Source organism: Callorhinus ursinus, unplaced genomic scaffold, assembly GCF_003265705.2.
Source record: "Callorhinus ursinus isolate GAN/ISIS: 27379988/994484 unplaced genomic scaffold, GSC_fseal_2.0 scaffold4, whole genome shotgun sequence".
NCBI classification, from domain to species: Eukaryota; Metazoa; Chordata; class Mammalia; order Carnivora; family Otariidae; genus Callorhinus; species Callorhinus ursinus.
The window spans coordinates 87,750,463-87,771,964 of record NW_027397066.1 but is presented as its reverse complement, the minus strand read 5'-3'; the positions used below and the strand labels follow the sequence as shown (position 1 = coordinate 87,771,964).

At 36.0% G+C, this 21,502-nt stretch overlaps 1 protein-coding gene and 1 non-coding gene across 2 annotated transcripts in view; one reads left to right on the top strand and one right to left on the bottom strand.

The window, feature by feature from the left end:
• DKK2 (dickkopf WNT signaling pathway inhibitor 2) overlaps positions 1–21,502 on the top strand; it is a 96,825-nt gene that overhangs the window by 43,142 nt on the left and 32,181 nt on the right. The window lies entirely within an intron of this gene.
• On the bottom strand, positions 4,709–4,823 carry LOC112825596 (U5 spliceosomal RNA). The gene has a single exon (XR_003208741.1). It is a non-coding gene; the product is annotated as a U5 spliceosomal RNA (small nuclear RNA).

Here is a 21,502-nt window from a genome sequence, read left to right as displayed (position 1 = left end):
AAGAAAGAAAGAAAGAAAGAAAGAAAGAAATGGGCTCTCTGATAATCTGTGAGGCTACATTAATTGTTTTTCCCAAGTGGTATCCACCAAGGGTTTATACTGGAAGGCCATTTTTCCTTTGCACAAATTCTATACTCACAGAGGACAACATTTTTTCTAAAAATCTAAAAAAGAAATCATCTGATGCCTTTCCTATTTAGCATCCTACCTTCAATGTCTGTGCCATAGATTTTCAGCTTCCTTGTGGTCATTTTCTTTCTTTATGTGCAGAAAGAAAAAAAGAAAAAAAATGTAGACAAGTCTTTTTGATTTAAGCATTGAGTATATTTTCCACTTCTTTCTCATCCTTCAATAATCTGTTCAGTGCCCAAGGAGGTTGACCTGCAAGAAGTGCATCTGGGCACCCTTGCCTCTGGTTACCACTTGAGTTTGGCCATCAGAAGAGACTAGCAGAGGAGAATGGTAGGAAGAGATTCAGTGGTGTGTTGGAAAGAGCCAATTTTGCATTTTCCCCCAACTCTGCTTTCAGTGGCATCATGTTGTTAGCTTGCAATCAGCCATGATAGGAGAATTTATACCATGGAAATGAGGACATGTTATAAATCGGGATTTTTCAAGCTACCAGCGTAACACTAGAAGAGTGTGTGTCCAGCTATTTATACCTTTCATTCCGTTTCCTAGCCATCTAAGTTGGCTATGTACCTCAACCAAAAGTGGATGGAGGGGACTCTCTATTCAGGTTTCTGTAACCACTGCTTTCTCTTCAGACTTAAAGAGATGATGGTTTCTTGTCTTGCTCACCTCAGACTACTGCACCATCTCTTTTGTTTCTCTAAACCTGCACCATCTAATATGGTAGCTACTAGCTACATGTGGCTATTGACTGTTTGATGGTGTGTGACTATCATAATAGTCTAACTGATTAATTGAATTTTTTATTTTATTTGGTTAAAATTAATTAAAATTAAAATTTTAGAAACAGAAATGGTATAAAACATTTTTCCATTAAATACAACTTTATTGTTTTGGTAGGGCTTCATTTTAATTAAGACATTATTTGAACTGAGATGGGCTATAAATATAAAATACACACCAGATTTCAAAGACTTGATATAAAAAAAAGAAACACATCTAACTAGTGACTTCCTTATATTTATTTCATATTAAAATAACACTTGGCTATGTTGAATTAAACTAAATACATTATTAAGAGTAATTTTACCTGTTTCCGTTCACTTTTTTAATGTGGTTACTAGAAAATTCTAAATAGTGGTTCCCACTATTAGACTTTCCGACTCTAAACCTTGCCCATACTACTGTAAATAGCCCCTTTATACTCTTTTCAAATACACAGCTTAAACATACCATTAGTTTCTGACTGGTGGAGCCCAACTGATACCACCACCACCACCACTACCAAAAAAAAAAAAAAATCTGTGATTAATTCATTTTTTTTCTTTATGAGCTAAATTACCACTCTCTTTTTTAAAGAGAAAAGAAACAGGTTTATTTTGGAAGAATACATCTAGTGGACACTATTAGATAGGTGACACTTAGCTTCTGATGTTTCCTAAACTATTTTTACAATATGGTCTAGCGGAAGAATCCTCAAAAATATATCCCAGCTGGAAGGAAGTATTAATACTGTTAAGTAGCTTTCATATACCAGATAATTTTTTGGATAGACTGTCTAATTCAACTCTCTCAATAATCCTGAGAGATAGGAATTTTGAGATACCCTTGTTTTACAGACCGGGAAATTAAGACATGGAGAAGTGACTTGTTCAAGGTCACAGAGCTGGTAAGCGTGGAGGCCAAAATGAAACCCAGATTTGCTTGACTTTACACCCCAGGATCATTCTAACACATTGAGCAAGAAATATTCCTTACTCTAAGGCATCTTAAACAAAATTTAGAGGGGGAGAGTTGTTGATTTTACTAGATATTGATTCTTAAGGTTTCCCTGCAATATAGATGGTCATTCGCCTCCTTTTCCCTCCTACCCAAACTCTCACACCACATTCTACTTCTTCCTTGGTCTCAAGGGTAATCATTTTTGAACAGCCCTAGAAAAGACCATAGCTCACAATACTTCCATTAAAAGTTGCTTCTAGGGGTGGCTTGTCAGGTCACTTGCAGGAAGGGAGAGCCAGAGGTTTGGTGGAATAAATCAGACCAATTTGGGTGGGCTGCATTCTGCTGAACCCAGCCCCAACCCCTGCCTCTGTCTCACCTCCTCCTGCTCTTGATCTTTAATCAGAGTCCTACGTGGACGCTTAGATAGTCTTAGATAGCCTCTGAAACAGAGGCTCAGAGATGGAAACTGTACCCAAGTCACGAAAGAGATGAAGGTCCTTGACTTGGGGTTGAAGATGTCACAGTACTGCCTCCCATTCTTATTTCCAGTCTATGCATAATTTGATCCTCTTGCATTGACTCCAATTTACAACTTCTTGGGAGTTTTAAAGTGATGTTTACACACATGTTAGCAGTTGTTGCATTGGACTTCACATATCCTCTCTTGCTAAATGGGTGTGAAATAAAAATATATTTTTAAATGCAGGTAGGGACTGAACCTGAACCCATGTTATGTCTGGAATTGTACACAGCTGTGTGACATTAAACACTGAAAAGGGAATGACAGGAACCTGCAGGATCACTGCAAACTGGTCATGATTTTGTACTCCTTATTTCGTGCAAGGAATCCTCTGGATGCATAATAAATACTATCTGATTAAACGTAACAAAGCAAGGGATGCTTCCTCTTATATCCATCTTATTCTTTGGTCTGATCTAATATGACCGTGTGACCACCTAGATATCCTCTCATCTAAACTCTTCTGAAGATGAAAACAGAGGCAATGTTACCTGGGATTAAAAGCTGATCTTGAAATCAGGCAGATGTGAATTCAGCTATGTTACCTAAATGCTACAGGATTGTAGACTAGCTCCTTCGCCTCTTGACAACTCAATTTCCTTATCTGCAAAAAAAGAGTAACAACATATCAGTTAGAGTTATTCAGATGTAAGCAACAGAAACCAACTCTTAAGTAACTTACGCAAAATATTTTTTAGAAGGGAATTTATTGTATAAGGATATAAGGATATGAGGTGGCTGAAAGAATCCAAAGGAAGAATGAATTGGGCCTCAGAAGAGTATGAACTGTTGGAGTGCCAGAGTTCTAGAAAACAAGGCTGGGTGGGAATTATTAGGGTGCCTCGACCAGAATGAGAAAGTTCTAATCAAATTTCATCCTTTGGCCTTTTTACTCAAGATGCAAATTCCCAGGAAGTGTCTGAATGGCCTGGTTAGGGTCTTGCATTCCTTCCCTTGGCCAAGGGAGGGCAGGAAAAGGTAGGGTGCAATAAATAAGAGAGACTGAGTGCGTTTTCTTTTTAAGATTTTATTTATTTATTTGAGAGAGGGGGAGTGACAGCACAGGGAAGGGGAGGGACAGACTCCCTGCAGAGCAGGGAGCCCAACTCGGGGCTCAATCCCAGGACGCTGAGATCATGACCTGAACTGAGGGCAGCCACTTAACCAATTGAGCCACCCAGGTGCCCTGAGAGACTGAATTCTTAAAATATCAGGGTGCTGTTACCAAGGAAGGGGACATGGGTATTGAACAAGTAAAAGGAATGAAATGTTTTACAGACTCCTGACATAGAATCATTATGCCATTCAAATGAGATCATTGGCATTGGTACACACAGTGACAGTACAGATAAGTGGTCAATAAAGATGATTTAAAAAATTGTCATTAAGAAAGAGTTCATAATACAGTACATCATTGTCTGTTAAAACTGGTCATGTTCTCAAAGAGCATTATTTTATACACACACACACGCACACACACATACACACAGCAGTCCTTTAAGTTTTACTAATGAGACATTGTAACAATTTGCTATCTAACTAGATGGAGATACATGGAAAGCAAAATAAGTAGTAACTATGTCCCAAATAGTTAGCATACAATTATTTAATTCAAAAATCTGCCTTTGCCATTTCAAACACAAGCCAACAATAAATCCCGCACCATCTATTTTAGTTATGGTAAATCATAGTCGTATGTGGTCATGATTATGGCTAATTGAGGGATAAAGGATTTAATTTCAGAGTATGAACAAAATACACTCTTGATGACATTTGCATGACAGTCTGGGAATAATAGGAGAAGAACTAACAGCTATGTGATATAAATTCCCCAACAGAGAGAATAATAAATAACATTTAAATCAATGATTCTGATTCTTAATGATGGTACTGATGATCCTAGAAGCTTGGACTCTCCATATTTATATTACACCAGCTGCTTCAAATTAGAGAGACTGTAGACTCTTCCGACATGGGTTCATTGATGGGGTGTGTGTGTGTGTGTGTGTGTGTGTGTGTGTGTGTGTGTGTGAATAAGTCTCTCCAGTTATGTGCAAACAGAAAATCTAGAACATTTAATATCCTGACATAGTTTATAGAGGAATATATTCTGTGGCACACTGCTTTACCATACTAAGATTGCCAGTGTGCATTGAAATTTGTAACTTTTTAAAGAACATTAAGGAAGAATCTAGTTACATTTGGCCTAAAATTGCTTGGGGACTACATGACAACACCAGGAACTTAAAAGGAACCAACTCTGTATTTTTTTTTTTATTTAAACTTCTGCTTTCACTTCACAACAATGTCTTCCATTAAAACTAAACAATTAGCACTGTCAAAGCAAGGCCTCAAACAATTAACATAAGACTCAAAGTTATTTCCCTCATCATAAATCTTCAGTAAAAGACAAAATATGTATACAATATGAAGAGGAACAGAGTATGCCCTCTGCTTCCATAACACAACCCCAGTAAGAGAAACTCCTCTACACTGATGGTAGGGGTCTAGTGTCATGATATAGCTCCTGCAAAAATTTTCAGGGAATTCTGTAAATAAATAGAGTTGAAAGAAATTTAAAATAGTGCCATTTTATAATTGTACTGTGTGCAGTTCACTGTGGGTATTAAACTGAAATCTGAGTCATCACCCTTTCCATTCTGGAAAGATCTTAAAATTCACACGGTGCCTCTGGGCCACCATTGGGAGAGATGTGGAGACTTGGCTGACAGGTCTAAGGGATCTGTGCCCCATCAGAGACTCAGGTTGAATTTGTATATATATTTGTATATCTGAGTGAGATTTTTTTCCTTCCTCCCATCCTCCTTTCCACCCTCCCTCCCCTCCTCCCTCCTTCCCTTTCTCCTTCTTCTTTCTTTTAGTTAAACATTTTGTTTTGTGATAATTGTAGATTCACATGCGGTTGTAGTAAGTGACATAGAGAGATCTGGGGTAGCTTTTGCCAAGGTTCCCCCAGTAGTAACATCTTGCAAAAGTATAGTACAGGATCACAACCAGGTTTTGACATTTGTCAAGATATAGAACATTTCCATTCTGCAGTTATCTATCATGTTGCCTTTTATAGTCATGTATACTTCTCTCCCACCCTAATTTTGTCACTTCAAGAGTGTTCCATAAATGGATTCATACACTATTTAATATTTGGGGGTTGTCTTTTCTTACTCAACTTAATTTTTTGGAACTTCACAACAGGTGGTTGTGTGTATCAATAGTTTATTCTTTTTTTATTGTTGAGTAATAATATTTCATTGTATGGAATACCAGTTTGTTTAACCATTGACCTGTTGAAAGGCAGGTTTGTTTCCCATTCTTGTCCATTGAGAATAAATCTGTTTTAAATACTTGCATACCAATGTTTATAGCAGTGTTATTTCCAATAGACAAGAGATAGAAACAACCAAATGTACACCAACATATAAATGGGTAAAGAAAATGTTGTATATACATAGCATGAAATATTATTCAGCCTTAAAAAGGAACGAAATTCTGATACGTGCTGCACCATGGATGAACCTTGAAAACATTGTGCTATGTGAAATGAGCCAGACACAATAGGACACCTTTAGTATGATTCCACTCATGTGAAGTACCTAAAATACGCAAATTCATACAGAGAGAAAGGAGAGTTAGAGGTTACCAGGAGCTGAAGGGGAGAGGAAAACGGAAGTTATTACTTAATGGGCATAGAGTTTTCATTTAGGTTGATGAAAAAGTTTGGAAAATGGTTCCAATTTGTAATGGTTACATAGTGTTGTGAATGTACTTACATGTCACTGAATTGTGCACTTAAATATGAATAAAATGGTAAAATTTATGGTATGTGTATATTACCACAATAATGAAAAAGGAATATATAAACACTTGTGCACAGGTTTGTGTATGAACAGAAGCCTTCATTTCTCTGGAATAGAAGCCCAGGAGTATAATTGCTGGGTCACATGATAGTTGCATTTTTATTTTTTAAAGAAAATGCTAAACTGTCTTCCCAAGTCCTGTGCCATTTTCATTCCCATCATCAATGTATGAGTGATCAAGTTTCTCTGTAGCCTCACCAACATCTGGTGTTGTCACTAATTTTTAAAAAATTTTAGTCCTTCTGATAGGTGCGTACTGATGAGACACTGTGGTTTTAATTTGCATTTCCCTAAGAACTAATGATGTTGAAGATCTTTTCAGATGCATTTTGCCATCTGTATGCCTTAAGTGAAATGCCCCTTCATGTCTTTTGTCTACTTTCTAATCGAATTGTTTGTCTTTTTACTGTCGGGTTTTGAGTGTTCTTTATATACTCTCTGTACTAGACCTTTGTTGCAGTTGTAATTTGCACGTTTTCTCCTACTCTGTCACTGGCTTTAATGTCATAGAACAAAATTTTAAAAATTTTGATGAAGTCCATTTATCATTTTTTTCTTTCTGTGGATTATACTTTGGTGTTAAGTCTAAGAACTCTTTGCCTAGTCCTAGGCCTCAAAGATTTCTCCTACCTTTTTTTTCTTACAAGTTGTAGAGTTTTATAATTACATTTAAATCTGTGATTCATTTTGAGTTGATTTTTATATAAGGTGTGAGATTTTGGTCAAAATTACGATTTTTTTCCCTCATGGATACCCAATTGCTCTTGTACTACTTATTGAAAACACTACAAATTCTCCACTGAACTTTTTAAATTACCCTAAAATGACGCTCTTTCCTCCCTCCTCCCTCCCTTCTTTTTTCTCTTTCTTTTTGGCTACTACTTTACATAATCTACAAAATCTCACTGTGGCTGGTTTTTCTTTGTGTAAACTAAGGTTTCAGCACCTTTGTGCTATGGAGTTGGATGCTCAACATGTCCATGGAAGTCACGAAATTACATTTTTTCTATATTTACCAAACACCTACATTGGCATTTTGCTGGTCCAGTTATGTACTTTCATAGTTGTCATGTTAATTAATTAGCAAAAGAGAGATGGAAACAGGTAGAATATTTTAGTCCTCTCTTTGTTATACTATGTACCCAATGTCAGCAACACCAATTCCTCTAGGTTGATTCCTGTTCTGCTGTATCAGGAGGCCCTGAAACTAGGAAATGGGACACAGGAGACTTTCCAGTCAACAAAAGTGGTGAGAACAGTAACTTATGCAAACAGATCTTATACCTTCTTCTGTCCTTCCCCCCTTCCCTACCTGGACAAAGTAGACAGGTCTTTGCTTTCATGGAGGTCTTATTCTAATGAAGGAGGAAGAAATTAAGTACATAAATGAAATAATTACAGATCAGAATAAATGCCACTTCATAAGGTTTTATCAGTTACACATGGGAATACTCCAAATCTTTGACTATTCATTGTGTAGAATGTAATATTAGAATTACAAAATGTGTCATTAGAGTGATATTTGTGTTGAATTTATTGACGATGTTTTATTGATTTGCCCAATATTTATTGAGTATACCATAGTTGTCCTAGTTGCTGATATAACCTTAGAGGGAAAAAAATTGCATAAGTTTTGATCCCTAAGAATTTATAATTTACCTGAAGAGATAAGAATATACATAAAACACATAAATATATTAAATAAATGTCATATAAAGAGAATGAACGATAAAGATTAAAAACAAAAATAGTTGAGTGAAGAGGAAAAGTCCCTTCTATTGGGAGTGGGTCTGGGAAAGCATCACTGAGCAACAAAGATGGGCTTTGCAGCAAACTTTAAAGTGGAGGCAGGATTTCAAATAGTTCAAGACCATGAAGGAGGCAAAGGACAGTGAGGAAGATTGCCCTAACAAAGGTTCAGTGTCCAGAGAAAACACGGCTCCCCTGTTTCCGGGATGACAGACCAGTTTTGACATCGTAGTTTAAAAAGTAGGAGATTCAAATACAAAGGGAATAAATGCACAGTAACACATTTTGAATGCTATGGGAAGATGCCTATTTGTACCTGGACCCTATATGCACAACAGCTTCCAAAAGAATTAAAAGATTTAGGCTTTAAATAGGATGGAAGAATGTTTCCATTTGTGTGATTGCTTTTTAAGATTTTAGATTGAATAATGGATACGATGTCGTGGATTATAAGAAAAATCTTTATTTTCCCAATTTCCCAAAGGCTTAAAATACTTGTTTGCATAATGTGTCAACATGAAATTGCAATAAGTTTATTGTTGCTTCAGTTCACTTTTAAAAAAAATTCAAACCACTTCTTCATGAATCCATAGACCACTATGAATTCCATCCATTTTTCCCATAGAGGCTGACCTTCTGATAATAATAGCACATTTAAAGAGTTGGAATCCTGACCTGTATTGAATTTTTGCTCATGTCACTTGTCATCTTTGAGTGGGGAGACAATAATAACATTTACTTCAGATTGTTGTTGTCATAAGGTTAAAATGAAACCATGTATGTGTTTTGTTTTGTTTTGTTTTTAAAGAAAATTGGTAGAGCACTAACTTAATATTATTAGGTAATAAACTTTATGATGGCTTGGACTACCTCTCAGATATCTTTGCATTTTCCAAGTGCCTTCTGCACTACCTGGTATAGAGTACCTAGTTATTTCTGGTAGCATTGCTGAAAATAGCAACAGTACCACAGTACATTTATTTGCCTTTACACATAGAATCTGTTTAATAAGTTTGTTGATGAATAAATGAATGTTCCATGAACTTATTTACAAGGAATTTAGCATGTAATTATCTTTTTAATCAGAGTAAAGCATCTAGACTAGAGAACATATTACTTGTGTCCAAAATTATTACTTGTTATAATTCTGATATAATTTATAGTGTCATGCTGAATAAAAGTCAAATTACATGTCTTCCATTGGCTTTACTTTGTGTGCAAGTAGACATTATAATGATATAATAGTCAGTATATAACATGCAGAAAAATTAAAAAGTTTAAGTTTCAAAGTTTCAAGCCTAAACATTTGAACTTAATTTCTGAAACCATATAGACAGGTATATGCATGTGGGCATGTATATATATGTACATACAAATATATCTTTCGGTATATAACTATATATGTAAATATATAGGTGTATAGATATTATAGATATACAACCATATAGTCTCAGTTGAAGTTAATAGTACTAGTGCCTCAGAATGTGCCGAGTTTCAAATCACATTGAAACAAGACAAACATGTATAGCTCTACAACAATTGTCTTATTAAAATTAAGACCATTTCAGAGTTCTTATCGCATTCTAGGTGGGAGGAGCTTTCTGTAATATAGACTGGTGTACCAGAAACCATAATATAGACAAAAATGAAATTTTATGTGTAGGTCTGTGGATGAATAATATAAGACTTATGATAATAAACTGAAGTGACTAGTTTTATGAATTTTCCCCTTATGACTCTATTTGACCATTTATACAAGTCTTATGTGGTTAAGTGTCAAGGTTTAACAAGCAAACAAACGTCTGGATACTGTGATGGATGAGAAAAGACAGAAGTACATCCTTGCACAAGTGCGAGTGTAAGTTGGTAGTAAGGCTGGGAATAGCACAATGTCAGCTGAGTGTGTTATGCACTTAGCTGAGCAGACCCTAAACATGTGTGAGCCCTTATGGTTTTGGTCAGCAACACTGTCCAACAGCGACGTGGGGCTCCTTCTAGGATAAGTCACAAGTATGTAATTTACCATGGAGTGGCCTATTTATGGTACACAGGAGGATACCTTGCTGGTTGTTTCTTCTACAGTTATTAAATCTTAGGAGCAGTTACAATCCAAGATACCGTATAACTTTGCACAAGATGACAGGATGCTTCCTACAGTCTTCCTGTCTTTGAAGAAAATGAGATTAAGTAGTCTGATCAGAACTCAAGGAATGAGAAAAATGTGACTTTTTGAGCCAGCTGAACTTGCCTTCAAATCCTGGCTCTTTATTTAATTTTTGTTGGCCCACGTTTTAGTTTTTTTGTGCAACAGACAAAATAGTACATAACTTGCATGGTCATTTTGAGTAGTAAGTGAGGTAATGGATGCAAATATACAATATAATGCCTAACATCTTTTAGATGGTCACACTCCCTCATGGTCTAACACCGTATCTCCACTACATTTCCTATCATCCACAGGGAAATTAACCAAAGAATCTTATTTTTATAAATTCTAAAATTAAAAACTTTAAATGTTTTCTTATTGAAAATTGATGCTAATTTATTGAGAAGAATGCAATAGCTTCTCTTATATTCGTACCTATAAAAAGAAGCTAGCACTTGTTCTAAGAACATTATATATGTTATTTTAAAAGATTTACTTATTTGAGAGAGAGTGAGTGGGGGGACGGGCAGAGGGAGAGAATCTTCAAGCAGACTCCCTGCTGAGTGGGGAACCCAATGGGGGCCCCATCTCATGATCCATGAGTTCATGACCTGAGCAGAAACCAAGAGTTGGACAGTTAACCGACTGAGCCACTCAGGTGCCCCAAAGCTTTGTGTATGTTAAGATTTGAATACATGCCTTGATAAATACCCCATCCAGTAGATATTATTATAAGTATTTTGCAGATGCTCATAATTATCATGAGGAAAAAAGTACCATATTACCTATACTGGCTTTATAACAAGAAAGCTCTGTAAGAAGAAGACACGTTTATCCTATTTGTAGTTTCACAACACTTTGCTTTGCACTTCATAGGCAGTCAAGAAACATTAGTTGATTTTTTTTCTCTTGAAAACCTTCATTGCTAAATCTAAAAGGATGGCATTATAGAAACTCTGCTTCTCTGATCCAAGTACTAATCAAGAAGCTCTAGGTAGGGATGCCTGGGTGGCTCAGTCCATTGGGTGCCTGCCTTCGGCTCAGGTCATGATCCCAGGGTCCTGGGACCGAGTCCCGCATCAGGCTCTTTGCTCAGCGGGAAGCCTGCTTCTCCCTCTGCCTGCCCCACCCCTGCTTGTGTTCCTGCTCTCGCTTTCTCTCCCTCTGTCAAATAAATAAAATCTTAAAAAAAAAAAGAAGCTCTAGGTAGGCTCTTGCTTTTTCACTTAAGTAATAAGTTGCTTTTTCACTTGCTTCTGCTTTTGCACTTAAGTAATAAGTGAAAAAGCAAGAATTTTGCTCTGTAATTTGTGACTAACTTTGATAAATTTTGCTTCTGTGAGCTGGTTTGCTCATTTGTGTAAAGATGGTGGTAGAAAGGAGAGGGGGAAGAAAGAGAGGGAGGGAGGGAGATGACACAATTCTTTAAATTCTCAGGTGTGAGAAATCACTAGTGAATTATCCTTGAAGTGATCAGATTGCATTTCAGGAGGCTGCACTGAAAAAGGTGTATTAGCAAAAAAATTATTATAGCATTACCAGCCTGAGGCACTTAACTTCTTTGTACCTATTAACTAGCATCACAAATGAATGGATGCTCCATCACAATGGATTTAGAGTACCGAAGAAAGCAGTCTCAGGTTGCTACAGATGGATTTTTTTCAAGGGTGGAAAATAAAATAATGAGGATACCAACTGGGCCACCCACTGCAAAGTGTGGGTGACCAAATGAGCCAGCAGAACCTCTAATGAGTATTTACTCCAAAGGACTCTGCATGTAAACTACTTCCAGACTGATGTAGTGCCAAGCTTAAGGGATTAAGTCCTTCCGTGGCTTTTGTTGATCAGCAGCCACGGCATCTAGGAACAAAGGAGGGGTCTCCTTATTAAACATATCAAGAATATTACTTTCAGACAAGAATAATGCAAAGAATGGATCAAAGAACACTATAAAATAGATGGAAGACAGTAGAAATAAGTAATAACAGCATCATTCATACTCTGGATTTAGGGTGATTTTATTTAGTTAAGGCATTATTTTTCAGAATACTTTAAAACATCGCTTAGCATTTATGTGGTCTGGCCTACATTATAGGTAGTTGTGTACATGTCTTTGGTTTTGATGATCTCAGGGGCAGGAGTTTCTCTGCTCTGTCTCGTCAGTGTGCCATTAATCTTCTGGTCTTTTCCTCCTCCAGCATTAAACAGAGTAGAGATGTAAGTTTTTTAATATCATTTTGAAATAAATTGAATCATGCAGTTACTATTGCTTTAATAATATAGAAAGCACGAGGAGTAACATAACATGGTTTTCTTTTAGGAGAAAGAGATCTGTGAACAAATAAATTGGATATCCAGAGGGAATAGCTCAATATCATTTAGAAAGTTAGTGGCGGGGTTTATCCTGACTCAGGGATCTTGCATATCTCAGACAAATCAAATCCCTCAATGTAATGCAAATGACAGGGTACATATGAAAAATCACATTCTCAATATGTTTACCTAGGGAAAACACAAAGCAAGAAAATGTTTGCACACTGTGACAAAAGTCAGTGCTAGAATATGTTCTAAGATGGCCACCCAAACAAATGTTTACTTTTGTAAAGCAAAACAAAGCAAAACAAAACAAAACCTAGTTTGGTATTTTAAAAGGTTGAAACCTAACAACAGCTATTTGATTTCTTTTTCTTCCTGTTTCTAAATAGTTGTGTTAACATTTTAAAAACTTGACTTTTCTAGTCCTTCTCGAAGAAGTAGTCAGTTGCATTTAGCAGCAAGATTTCCTATGAAATACTGTCAGATGTAAATTGTGGCCATGTTTCCTCCCTTTGGATACAAACTAGTTATATGGGGATTAGGAGTTGACTCGAAATTTTGGAACTGAATTGTCTTGATTAAAGATTTTTCCAATGATCAGCAATGCCAGTTTTGCCACAATCCTAACATTCTATGGCCCTGTGCAGATATAGCAGCTGGCAAGCTAACAAAAGTAATACATGCTGATGATATTGATGATGATGGTAATAACAATAATAATAGCAACTGTTGAGTTGTTTTGCTGAGATTTTCACATACATCATCTCACTGAATCTTCAGAATGACAATGGCAAAGATAGATAACCATTACTCGTTTCTAAATGGCCTACAGTTGCATGCTTGCTGTTATATACACAGTCGGAAGGCTTCCAAAATTTCTGTTTATTTACAGTCTTAATTTAGCAATTCCATAAAGTGCCAGAAAATGTTCTCATTTCTTTACGTTAATTGATTCATTTAATTCTCTCGATAACCATGTGAAGCAGAGAGCAATAATGTCCCTATTTTATAAAGTGAGAAAAGTGAGGCTCAATTAACTGTTACAGGTCATGCATCTGAAAAGTGGTAGAACTGGGATTCAAATCCAAGCCACCTGGCTAGAGCACATTAACGTTTGACCCAAACTCAAAGATACGTGTTCTGAGGAAAATAATCACAGTGGCTGGGTTTTCATAAAGTCCTATCCAACTCATGATACCTCCCTCCTTTGTTCTGCAGCCAGCTCTGTAGCAGACACAGGAAGTTCCCCAGGGCTTCCATCCCTGGGGTCCGGCCCCCAGTAGTGGAGCTGACAGGAAGGTTGGAATGAGGGTGGGGAGGTTTCTGATCAAGTTGAACTCCTGGAGCTGTTTCTGTGCTTTTGAGGACTCCGCGTCTTTCTTTGTCAGCTCCTTTCCATTGGCACCATGAATCATTCCAAGTTGTTTTTTCCTCCTTGCATTCTTGAGTTTGGAAAGCGGTAGAATATTACTCACACCTGAAGCAAGCAGTCAAAGTAAATGTCAAAAGCCTTGAAAGGTGGTATCACTAAGGACCGGGAAACAACAGAGAGGGTGAAAGTATATCACAGGGGAAACATATTTCTTCTTCTTCTTCTTCTTTTTTTTAAGCTATCTCCCCACCCCACCTCCTGACACCCACACTTAAACACTATACTTGGTACAAGTTATGTAATTAATTTTCAGAGTAAAACTTTTTAAATTCTGGAGTCAGCATGGGGCTGAATTTCCTGGACAGAGAGCTAGGAAACATGGGAAGGGAGAAGTGAGGAAAAGGGGGCATCAGCACTACCGGTAGGTCCTAAGAGTGAGGAGCCCAGGAAAATAGTCCTGAAGAAGAAGTGGGAGTACCTGAGATGACCTGGGCGATGTGGGACAAGAGAGAGGACAGATCCCAAACTGGAGGCAAAAGTTTTAGCAGAGACAGAGGGAGGGAAGCAAGGACTCAATTCCAAGCAACGATCATGAAACTGCTTCTTTGGGGTAATTCACTCCTAAAAAATAAAAAAATGGATAGCCTTTTTCTCCAGGAACTAGTACTCAACTTAATTCCAGAAAGGAACTAGGATTTGTTTTAGGTCAAATGCTAAAATTTCTTCTTGAGTAGTTTTGTTTTACTCTGGGAGTGTCTCTAAGTTGACCAAGTTACGCTTCTGTGAAATCCAAATTGGCAACATGGGAAAGGGAGAAAGAATCTGACCATGTATCTTGAGGGAGTGTCTTTTTATCTTCTCTTTAGTGGGGGAGTCAATAATATTAACTCCTTTCTTCTTAACCTGAAGGAACTACAACGAGAGCCAGCTCTTCAATTTTCTATAAATACCAAGTGTGACAACAGCTCAGGAATCTCGCCAACGCATTGAAAGCCAAATTGCCCAGAAAGCCATAGGGAAATGAAAAATCAATTACCCCATTATGCAGTCCATTTTATGCATTACACATTTCTGCTATCTGTTGGGCACACTGTGTTTCACACCAACTTGAATTAAAAGATAATTTTAAGAATATAAAGCATGGACCCAGTATTCAGACCCTTACTTTAAATCTTAATCACAATCAAGACCTGTCTGGGTGGAGAGATAGAAAATGATATATGTGTGTGGGCACAGGTACACACACACACACGCACACAGACACGCAAACACACACACACACACACACTAAGATGCTGGAGAGAGGGCTGATATGGTTGTATCACCTAAGCAAGTTACTTAATTATCCTGGCCTTATTAACACCATCTATAAAAATGATGATAGCAACCAAAATGAGACAAGCTCTGGAAAAAGTTGAGGAGCCAAGGCAGTGGGGGTGGGCACTCTATTTAACCTAGATATCTCCAAATCTATACCACTTACTCTGTCTCGCTCTCTGTTGTTTCCCTTTCACTGCCCTCCCCTTCTTTCTTTCTTGTATTTATCAACTCTATTAGGTGTCAGGCATTGCCTTTCTGGTATTTAACAAAACCCCCAGCAGGGAAGACAGATGTGTGCCCTAGGATCATGTCATCATTCTCCTCAAAATCCTTCTGTGACTTCCTGTTTTCTAGAATAAACCAGTGTCTGACTAAGTCTCATCTCACCGGGTCACCACCTTGCTCTCATCCCTTGGGACACTGCATCCTTCTTTGTGCCATGCTATCTCATGCCACAGGGACTTTACACAAACCATTTCCACTTTCTGGAACTTTCCTAAGCATGGCTCTCCCTTCTACTGGTTAACTGCTAGGCATCCTTCAGATCTCAGCTCAGATATCACTTCTTTGGAAAAACTTTCTCTGACCGTTCATCTGGATGAGGTTCTTTTGCCATGTGCTTCTATAACACTGTGTCACATTCACTCCGAGTACTTATCTAAGTTTAACATATTTATTAATCTCTACCCCACCAACAGCAAGCTCCATAAGAAAACATTATTTGTCTTCCATCCTTGTGAAGCCAGTGCCTCCCACGGTGCCTGATTTAGGATAAGTGCTCAATATTTACTAGTTGAATGAGTGAGTGAATGAATGTATGAATGAGTAGATCCACCAAGACACTTTACTGTCATCAATTCTTGTCCCTATCAGTGCTTGTAATTCTTAAAAAAAAAAAAAAAAAGCAGTCCACCTTTAAAATTTAAAAAAATTTACAAATTATGCACGTCTGTACTACACGAACAGACTCTAATAATGAAAATAATTCTTTGAAGACAGTTCCTTATGGTGACCTTTCTTCTACTTGTAATCCATTATTAATCAGAAACCTATGGCTGAAAAGCCTGGTAGTTCTGAGACAGCCTCCAGAGAATTATGACTTGCAGGCTGTTCATTAACATGCATGTTGTCTAAAGAAAGAAAGAACCCAGAGGCTTACAATATGCTCTTTTAAACATGACTATTTGTGAACAATGGTCAAGGCATTTAATTTACTTCCTAGCAGATGAGATTTAAATAAAAAACACACGTACATTCTTGAGAAAATTAGAATGGTTGAAAATTTGGAAGGGATGGAGAGTTAGCTACTATTGAGAAAACCCCCAGGATATTGAGGAGGTTGCATTCAGTTGTTGCTCTTGTGACCGGAGTTGAGAGTAAGGCTACGCACGTTTTGGCCTATAATGCATATTCCCACATAAATTCCATTGTGTATGAAGAAAATGAATGAACTGCATGCTTCTTTAAGCTCAGAGTCTGATTCCAAAGTTTGGTTAACATTTGCTGTTTTTCTTTGGTGAAGGAATATTATGTCATAAAAGGCAACTTTTTACTAGAGTCAGTATATTAGCTACTGCTTTTTGGCAGATTATTGTGTTAAGTGACTACTTGGTCATTTTCTCATAATTTCAATCACCTGACATCACCTTAAATTAATTATCCATGTCTTATTACAAAGATCTAAACCTAAGTTCGTTTGAAACTAGGTACTAAAAGCCTTTACATTTTCCTAAGTTATTTTTAAATCTTAAATTACTTATATATCACTGGATTTTTCACTGGACTTCAAATGCAATAAAGAACTTCTCAGTGGTATTAATATTCTTTGGAAAAAATTGAAAGAATTATATAAAAGATCAAAAGCAAGCAAAATAACTTGCATGTATTAAATCTTATTTTTGGTGGGATGTTTCAAATAGTTTTTATTGCTTTTTAATTGGGAAGACCTGCATAACTCTTGGCTTTGACATTCTCAGGAAACCTATTCCTGCCAAACTTAAAAATAACTCATTAGGCTCACAAAAAGATATGTTGCCTTAGTTTTAACACAATGGTTGATATTAGCTATTCCAAAAAATATATATATTAATTATCTGGATATTAACAAAACATGATATAGGTATATTTCTGTTTTGTGTCTTTAAAACTGTTTTTTTTGGTGGTATTTAAATGTCAAGAAATAAAATTCTATGATGAAGTAAAAAGGACAAAGGAGTTTAAGAAAAATGTGGAAGAGAAAAAGCTTTCTTCTTTTATGTTTATTCTATTTTAAATCAAGTAGGTTGAGTAGTAATAAACATAAATCAATCAGGTTTTCCAAAGAAACAGAACTAATAGGAGAGATATATAATACATTTATGGATATAATACAGACATATAGATCTATATCCATATGTCTGTATTTATATCTGTATGTATCTAGACATAGATATAAACATATAAATCTATATTAACCAGAAACATATAAATCTATATGTCGATATCTATGTATATTTTGAAAGAAATTGGCTGACGTGATTGTGGAACTAAGTCTGAAATCCACAGGCTAGAAGCTCAGAGGTGATACTGCAGTCTTCAGGCAGAATTTCTTCTTCCCTGGGAAACCTTAGGCTTTCCTCTTAAGGCCTATCAACTGATTGGATGAGGCCCACTCCCACTGATCTGGAAAATTTCCTTAAAGTCAGCTGATTATAGATGTTAATCACATCTACAAAGTACCACACAGCAACACGGAGGTAGATGAGTGCTTGATTAAAGGAGCACATTAACCCCCACCAACGTCAACACAAAACAAACCATCACAAACACCAAGTTGCTTTATTAGTTTCCAAGTTTTTTATCTGTTGAGTGCTGGCAATTCAATTCATATTCTTAATTTAAATTTCAAAATAAAGCAGTTTTTAGTTATGTTTTCTTCCTTTAGTTGCTCACCCTTTTAGTCATTTTGTTGTATATCTGTACATTAATCTAAGAACTGGAAAGAGAAAAGAATAGGTAAAGATCACTCTATCCATCCATGTGCTTGATCAGTAGGTCAACTATACAAGACTCCTTTGCAGGCTGGTGAAACTTAGGGACCCCTTCTCAGAATAATGTTTAAATAAAATAGTAGAACTAAGAGAAACATCATTTATATTGAAATACGATTAACCAAATTTGTGATGTGTTTATTTATATATTGAAAAACAAGATCTAGCTCTATCTTTAATAGCTACCATAATTTTAAAATGGTGATGAGTGGAAACAGTATTTTGAGATCTAGAAATAACCAATGTAATGTGATATGAATGTATCTGTGATTTCTATTGTTGACAAAGTCACAGATGCTGCTAATAGCACTGTGATCCACTGTGTGCATTCACAATTGAAGGGCATATAGTTAGAGTTTAGTGAAAATAAAGATGCCATATTTTCCCAGCCAAGTTCAGAGACATCTGGTTAAGAACTAGTTCATTGTTTGATGAGAAAAAAAAATGATGGTTTGACCAACTAAGACTTGGAGATGGTCTACGGATTTAATTTCTCAAGTTTTGTCTGGATGACAACAATAATAATAATAGCACTAGCTAACACCCATGGTACTTATCAAGTGCCAGACATTGTCTGAAGTGTTTTATATATATCATATCACATCATTCTTAGAAAAAATTTCATGAGGCAAGATTTTACAGATGCACAGAGAGGTGAAATAACTTGCCCAAAGTCATACAGTTTTTTAGGTGCTGGATCCAGGTCTGTCATGGCCTTTTAACTATTGTGCTATGTCTGGTAGTCTCCCTTTATCCATGGTTATGCTGTTTGTGTTCTCAGTTGCCAGCAGTCAGCTACATTCAGCAACAAACGATCCTCCTTCTGACGTATCGTCAGAAGGTCAATAGTCGCCTAACACTATGTCATGACACCTTCGTCGTTCACCTTCCTGCATCTCATCATGTAGGTATTTTATCATCTCACAAGAGTGAGAACAATACAATAAGATATTTTGAGAGAGAGAGAGGGGGCACATTAATATAACTTTTATTATAGCATATTATAATTGTTCTATTTTATTATTAGTTCCTATCGTTAACCTCTTACCATGCCTAATTTATAAATTAAAATTTATCATAAGTATGTATGTATAGGAAGAACATAGTATATAGGGTTCCATACTATTTATGGTTTCAGGCATCCACAGAGGGTCTTGGGATGTATCCCCTGTGGATAAAGGAGGACGACTGTAATTCATAGCTTGTTTCTTTGTATTTGCCTGAGCTGTATGGTCAATAATGGAAGGGCAAAATTACGTGAGAAATTTTTTTCAATAGAAAAAGTTGTGAAGTATTTTGAATATCTATAAATTTGCATAAGGGGTTTACTGTTGTCTAATTTATAAATTATTGTAACTAAATTGTTCATGTCAGAAGTACAAGAAAGAGAAAACCCATGCTTACAAAGAAAGTCTGTGACTGTTAACTATTAGCAGACTCTCTTCTTTTAGTACAAGCTCTCAGTGGTTGCAAAGGTAAGAGTTCGAAATTTCTTTACAAGGTTAAAACATGCTAAAATTTATTGCTATATGGTTGACTCTTGGAATTCTAGAACCACTTTGTTATGAAAATGTGAAGATCTTAGAAATTTTAATAAGATTAAAAACTAAGGAAAACTAACATGGTGTTAAAACTTAGCTACTATAATTATTAAATATTTTTCAACTCTAAAAATTTTGTAAGAGACAACCCACAACATGTACCAACTTTTCAGGAAAGTCAAAATACTTTTTTTTCTGAAAGATTTAATGAGTTTAGGTTTACTGTTTTAGAACACATAGAAATTTAGCCAACTCTTAATTTTCTGGAGAAAGGGGAGGTGAGATGGCATGAGGACTCATACATAGTGTCAAGCGAAAATTAATAGTTAATATAAACATTCTCCCTTATCAAATTATTAGTTAAGCTTCTAACAAATAGATGAATTGCATTCTGCACATATGCCTAATTATAATGAAAAATAAACATACAGTGGCCATAGTATTAAATCTTTTTCCTCACGTGGAGCAGGCCAATGACAATAGAATGAAGAAACCAGTAGGGAAGAAGAAAATAGGAAAAATATAAACCTACCCATTTCATTGTTCCCTTACAATTTAATTAATCATTATTTTTAAGACTCATAGGAAAGAGAATTTAATTGGCTATAAGCATTTTTTCTAATTATAAATTATAACTGATGTGAAGGAAAGTTTACACATCTCCTAACAATATGAATGTCAATATGAAACATTTTGAAATTTTAGGCAGTGTGTCTTAAGGCTAGTTGGCCATTTATTTAATGAGACATGAATCACTGTTTATAAAATAAATTTATAATGGATATCAAGACATCCAAGTTCTTCTTTCTGTGCATAACTAGTTTTACCCTTTTGTCTAAGCTTGCACCCCCTCAGTTCAGTTTTCATGCCAGTGAGCAAATTGTTTCATAAATTGATGACAGGTTGAGCAAACTCAGAAATCACATTTTAAAAATTACTTGAGCTTCATTGTGTCTGAGCTTAATTGAATATCTACACACTCTAGGGTAGGAAGGGCAAATTGGTTTCTCAAGGGGCAAAAGAAATTGTTGAATGAACGAAGGAATAAGAGAAAGAAGAGTGAACTTCTGCCAACCATAACTTTTTTAATATCTTTCATTTTTGCAAACTATTACTGCCATGGATTTGCTCATTTTTAAATTTTTACCTTATTTTTATTAGGCATATTCCTTATTAAATTTTTAAAATTCCCATTAAAATGCAACCCTTCTGTTCTAGGAATGAAGTTACTTATGGGAACTTTTTATAAATTGTGGCCTAGGTCCCACTTAATCTCTGCATCCTCTTAAGAGTCATTTGAAAAAAATAGGCATAAAGAATTAAGTAGACTTCCCAGATAAATGAAGAGACTTACATGAAAGGGAAAGGAGTAATTTCCTTGCATTGAGGACTGTAAGCCAATCATTTCTTAATAGCATGGAAGGCCAATTTTCTAGAGTCCCTGAGAAAGAAGAATGAAATCAATCAAGAACATAAACTTATGTGAGGCAATCAGGCACTCATAAAAACAGCTTCATGTAATGAATTTCTGTGATGTGGAGATTTGGCATATTTCATTCCTAATCCACCAGGAAAACCATTTTATATGTTTGGAATATTTTCCCACACGGGCAAATAAAATCTTTTTTTAGATGTCTTGCGATTTTAGAAAGTCAAATACAGTACTGGGCATATATTTTTGGCTTTCCAAAATAATGTCTGCTTGATATGATCAACTATTAAGAAGGGAAATGGAAACAATTCATCTGCATTTAATGCCATTTTTTCATCTTTTTTA